The sequence below is a fragment of the Melospiza georgiana genome, chromosome 25 (genome assembly GCF_028018845.1).
Source record: "Melospiza georgiana isolate bMelGeo1 chromosome 25, bMelGeo1.pri, whole genome shotgun sequence".
Lineage (NCBI taxonomy): Eukaryota > Metazoa > Chordata > Aves > Passeriformes > Passerellidae > Melospiza > Melospiza georgiana.
The window spans coordinates 4,006,292-4,011,653 of NC_080454.1; the positions used below are offsets into that span (position 1 = coordinate 4,006,292).

At 53.4% G+C, this 5,362-nt stretch overlaps 1 pseudogene; it reads left to right on the plus strand.

Moving 5' to 3' along the window:
* Nucleotides 1-1,100: 1,100 nt before the first annotated feature.
* Nucleotides 1,101-1,981, plus strand: LOC131093425 (olfactory receptor 14J1-like; annotated as a pseudogene).
* The last annotated feature ends 3,381 nt before the right edge of the window (nt 1,982-5,362 follow it).

Sequence of the window (5,362 nt, forward strand, 5' to 3'; positions counted from 1 at the left end):
GCAAACAGGCAGGGTTCTGTCAGGCCAAGGAGAGTGCACAGAGATTTGGGGTCTGGGAGTGCTGGCAGGGAGAGATCAGGCACAGGGAAACATCTGCAGGAGGAAAATCTCCAGGAAGCAGAGAGAAAATCAGGCAAGGAGAGAAAACAAAACCCAGCAATGCTGTGGCAGGGAGAGTTTGGAGATGTCCACAGGATCCCCTCCAGTGCAGTCCCTCCCTCTGAGCAAGCTCCCTCCCTCCTGTGCCCCAGCCAAGCCTCTTCCCTCAGGGCCGGGGCTCCAAGGCGTGCAGCCCCTCCTATGCAGGCAGAGCTGCAGCAGAGCCGTGGGGCAGCTCTGCAGCCCCGGGCCCAGTTGCCTCTGCAGAGCACAGGGCTGAGAGCAGGTGCCCAGCCTTGGGGGCGCTGGAGGGGGCACAGCTGGCTCAGGGTGACGCTGTCCCCAGTGCCTGGCTCTGGGCAATGCTGTCAGTGCAGCCAGGGAAGGAGCTGCATCTCCCTTCATCCAATGCCATCATAAGGACACTTGGGAGTCTCCCTGAGATTTCAGTCTAAGCTGGGAGCTTTAATCCAGGGTGCAAACTGTCCTAGAGCATCTCTGTGTTATGAGATTGATGGGGAAAGACAGAGGTGTTCTGACACTGAAAATGCTGTTGGGTTGGTGAAATGAGCAACATGCGTCTGTGGCTACAAATGTGGAGCTGGGCTGTGGTGGATGCATCTGCTCTCAGCAGTACCTGGGGCATTTTGGGAAAAACATGGGAAGTTGATCACCCTTCACATGCTAAAGTTTAAAGCCCTGTAAAATTCAGAACAGGTCAGAGTGACAGACCATCTCTCATCAGTCTTCACTCATCACTCTGTGAAAGAGAACTCACTCGGTTCTCCCTGGGGGCAGCAGAAATGCTGAGAATCCAAGAATACCGGGAGAGACGTGGGGGGAGCTTAAAAAGAAAACCACAGAAGTCTTGAACAAAGTGTATCTGTGTGTGTTACAGGGGACAGTGTATGGGAAATGGCTTTGATTGTGGTTATAGAAATCTCCTCTAACTTTTCACTGTCCTTTATCCATGAACAGGTCCTCATGTGCAGCCAAAGCAAATGTCCAACAGTAGCTCCATCAGGCACTCCCTCCTGCTGGCATTGGCAGACACGCGGCAGCTGCAGCTCCTGCACTTCTGCCTCTTGCTGGGCATCTCCCTGGCTGCCCTCCTGGGCAATGGTCTCATCATCAGTGCCGTAACCTTTGGCCAACACCTGCACACGCCCATGTTCTTCTTCCTGCTCAACCTGGCCCTCAGTGACCTGGGCTCCATCTGCACCACTGTCCCCAAAGCCATGCACAATTCCCTCTGGGACACCAGGGACATCTCCGACACAGGATGTGCTACCCAGGTATTTTTTTTTGTTTTTTATGCTACAGCAGAGCTTGCCCTCCTGACCATCATGTGCTACGACCGCTACGTGTCCATCTGCAAACCCCTGCACTACGGGACCCTCCTGGGCAGCAGAGCTTGTGCCCACATGGCAGCAGCTGCCTAGGCGAGTGCATTTCTCAATGCTCTGCTGCAAACGGCCAATACATTTTCCCTGCCCCTGTGCCATGGCAATGCCCTGGGCCAGTTCTTCTGTGAAATCCCACAGATCCTCAAAATCTCCTGCTACAAATCCTATCTCAGGGAATTTGGGCTAATTGCTGTTAGTGTCTGTTTAAGTTTTTGCTGTTTTGTGTTCATTGTTTTCTCCTATGTGCAGATCTTCAGGGCTGTGCTGAGGATCCCCTCTGAGCAGGGAAGGCACAAAGCCTTTTCCACCTGCCTCCCTCACCTGGCTGTGCTCTCCCTGTTCATCAGCACGGCAGCATTTGCACATCTGAAGCCCTCCTCTATGTCCTCCCCATCCCTGGATCTGGCCCTGTCTGTTCTATACTCAGTGGTGCCTCCAGCCCTGAACCCCCTCATCTACAGCCTGAGGAACCATGAGCTCAAGGCTGCAGTGTGGAGACTGATGACTGGATGCTTTCAGGAATATTAAACTGCTGGCCAATTTTTGCAGATCCCTTCTAATTAAAGATATCTTTCATATTTCTTGTTGCTTTGGTTGTGGTTTGCTTTTTTTTCCCTTTGTATTAGTTTTTTCATATTGTCCACAAAGAAATATCATTGTTTGTGCCATTTCTCATTTTGTTTCTATGCACCTTCCCTGTGGCCACAGACTGTCTCAACGAGGGGCTGCACTCCCGATAGCTTTAAAAGAAACTAGAGGATTTCCCAGTAAAGTTTTCTGCAGAGATGCCCTTTTGTTGCCTTCTCCGGGGCTGCAGCAGCAATGCCTGTGTGCAGAGCCGGGGGCAGATCAGTGCTGGCCCAACAGCTCTGCCCAGCAGCACTTGGTGTTGCCAGTGCTGCTGCCGTGGTCCTGCCCTGCTGCCCTGGTGGCCCTGGTGTTGCTGTAGGGCCTGAGTGCTCTTGGGGCCGGGCACAGCCCTGGGGGTGGCAGTGCCGGGGCTGCAGCAGGGACAGGCCATGGGCACTGCTGGGGCAGCACTGACACCTCAGCCCAGGGCCTGGGGGCTCCAGGCTCCTTGCCCAGGCTCTCTCAATAACACACCCAGGCCAACGCTCAGCACAGAAACCCCTGTGGTCAGCCTCTGGCCATGGGTATGGGGATATGAACCTGAGGAAGCACAAATGCCATCAGCCCCTGGGGCCAGCAAGGACTGGGGAACACCAGGGAAACCACTCAGCTTTGTCCTAGCCTCTGCAGTCAGCCAGAAAGTTTGTTCCCATCAGCTGGGAGTTTCCTGTCCCACTGCAGACGCTGTTGCTCAGAGCCAGGGCTGCCAGGCAGCCACCCTCCAACTGCCCTGAGCATTTCCTTCGCATCCCCTTTGCTTTCTTTACTCTTTCCCTGGTATAAATATCTTCCTATTGCCCACTCCTGTTTCCCTGCCCTGCAAATAGCCCATCCCTGTTTGCCCTTTCCTCTCTGGCCTTTCCTCTCTCCCCATTTCAGTTCTTGACTTGGCCCCATGAGAACAACCCTTGGGGAGCAGGATCATCCTACAAGTGCTGCAGGAATTGTCTGCAGGCTCCTGCAGTGCCTCGTGCTGCTCCCTTGCCAGAGTCACCCCAGGCCAGGGGGGCACATCTGGGCTGCTGTGTCTGGCTCTGGGGCTCCCTGTTCTGGGCAGTGAGGAGGAGCTGCAGAGGCTCTGCAGGACTGAAAGGATGGGCTTTGGGGCTGGCAGGAGAAGCTGAGGGACCTGGGCTGCTGGAGCTTCTCTAGAGGAGGCCTAGGGCTCATCCTGCAACTGCTCCAAGGGTGGTTTCAGAGAATCCCAGAATCAGCAAGGCTGGAAAAGACCTTGGAGATCATCAAGTCCAAACTTTGCCCTTACCCTCCTTGTGTCCAGGATAAACAACCCCAGCTCCCTCAGCCACTCCTCACAGCTCTTGTGCTCCAGACCCCTCCCCAGCCTTGTTGCCCTTCTCTGGACATGCTCCAGCCCCTCCATGTCCTTCCTAAACTGGGGGGCCCAGAACTGGACACAGCACTCGAGATGCTGCCCAAGCAGTGCTGAGCACAGGGGAAGAATCCCTGCCCTGCTCCAACTGGCCACACCATTCCTGATCCATAGGAGTGCCAGGGGTTGGATGAGGGAAATGGATGGGGACAAAGTGTTATTGATTGGCAGCCATGAAGGGTCTTGATTTTCATATCTGTTCAAACTGCATTAGAAGATGCTTGGGGTCAATATCAATTGGACATTGCTGATACCAATCTCTAAACAGGAAAAGAACACAGGACAAAACAATTCTCTCTGCATTGTTTTCAATATAGTATATTCCCTTTAAATACACTTCTAAAATGTGACTAATTTACCACAGAAGAATTGAAAACTTCAAGTATTCCCTACAGCCTTTCTTGTTCGGGTGTTTTGCACAAATGTTTATGAGCTTTTCTCACTGAATTTCTGAAGTGAAGAGCTCAGGAGAGGCCTCTGGAGGAGTAAAATTAATCATCAAACTCCAAGTTGCTGAGGATCCATCCCTGTCAGAGCAGGAATGAACAGAAATGGGCACAGCTTTGTGGCTGCCCCAACCCTGGGATGAGCCCTGGGCCTGGAGCAGGAGCAGCTCTTGAGGGCCCCAAGGCTGGGGCTCTTGTGCTGCCCTGGGCAGATGGGATGGCAGCAGGGGCTGCAGAGCTCTCAGCACCGCAGCCCGAGGGGAGCAGGGCAGCCAGGGAGCCTCCTCTGACCTTGGCTAATAAAGCCTCTTATCTGGCCTTATTTTAAAGCAGTGAAGTTAGCCCGGGAGCTCAGTCCCCAAGGGGACAGGGTGATGCCCAAACTAAGCTAGCTCAGGCCGATCGCCGTGGGCCAACCCCCCTAGCAAGCTTGGTCATTATCAGCTCTTATAGTGATTGCAGGCTCTATTAGGATTTCAGCTCTGCTTTCTAGGTAGGTGTCCCTTGGCTGAGGCTGCAGCAGATGGCAAGAGAGGAGGAGAGGTGCTGGCAGTTCCACAGAGATGGCTTTATTGGGAGGAGTCTGTAAAGGGTCCCAGTGACAGCTCTTCTTCTGTCAAATGGGCTAAAGTATGCCCCTTTTATAGAGTTGAGGGGATTCCAGATTTGACCAATGGTAAGGGTTAAGTGACATAGCCTATAGGGTTACAGAGATAAGCTATGGGGTGAGGGGCCAGAGACACAGGAACTTCTCTTGCTGCCTCAGCAATTCCTATTGTTCTGTTCTCCACAGGGCTTTGCCTAGGTCCCTGTGGTTTACTACACAGCAAGACTGGCCAGTTTGCCCAGTTGAGGATTTCCCAGATGGAAACTGGACTGCAGGTAGCAGCTTACTGAGAGGACAAGAAAGCTGCAGCTGCAGCCCAGCCCCAGCCACGGCTCTGGGAGCACCTACACGCACGGCAGGGATCACAGAGAAGCAGCAGCTGCAGCCCAGCCCTTGCTTTGCCTTGGGCTTCCCACCCAAAAGAGGCACAGCCCACATCTGCTGCAGCTGCAACAGAGGCACCTCTGGCATGCCCCTCCCTGCATGGGACACTTGGCCTTCAGTGTCAGTTCTCCAAACACTCTTCTCTTCTTTCCCATCAAACAAAGCCTCTTAGAACCTACAAAGCTTCCACTTCCTCACCACAAATGCCCCTGCAGGAGGGATTCTTCCCAGGAAAACAAGCACCCAAACTTGGCCAACACAGGCTCACACCTTTTCATCCTTACTCAGGGATGATATTTTCATTCCCTCTTCTTTAGGAAGTCTCCTTTTACCAAGCAAAGCCTTCCCTGTCATTTCTCAGCTGAACTGAAGAAGCTTTTCCCTCTCAGCCACGCAACAA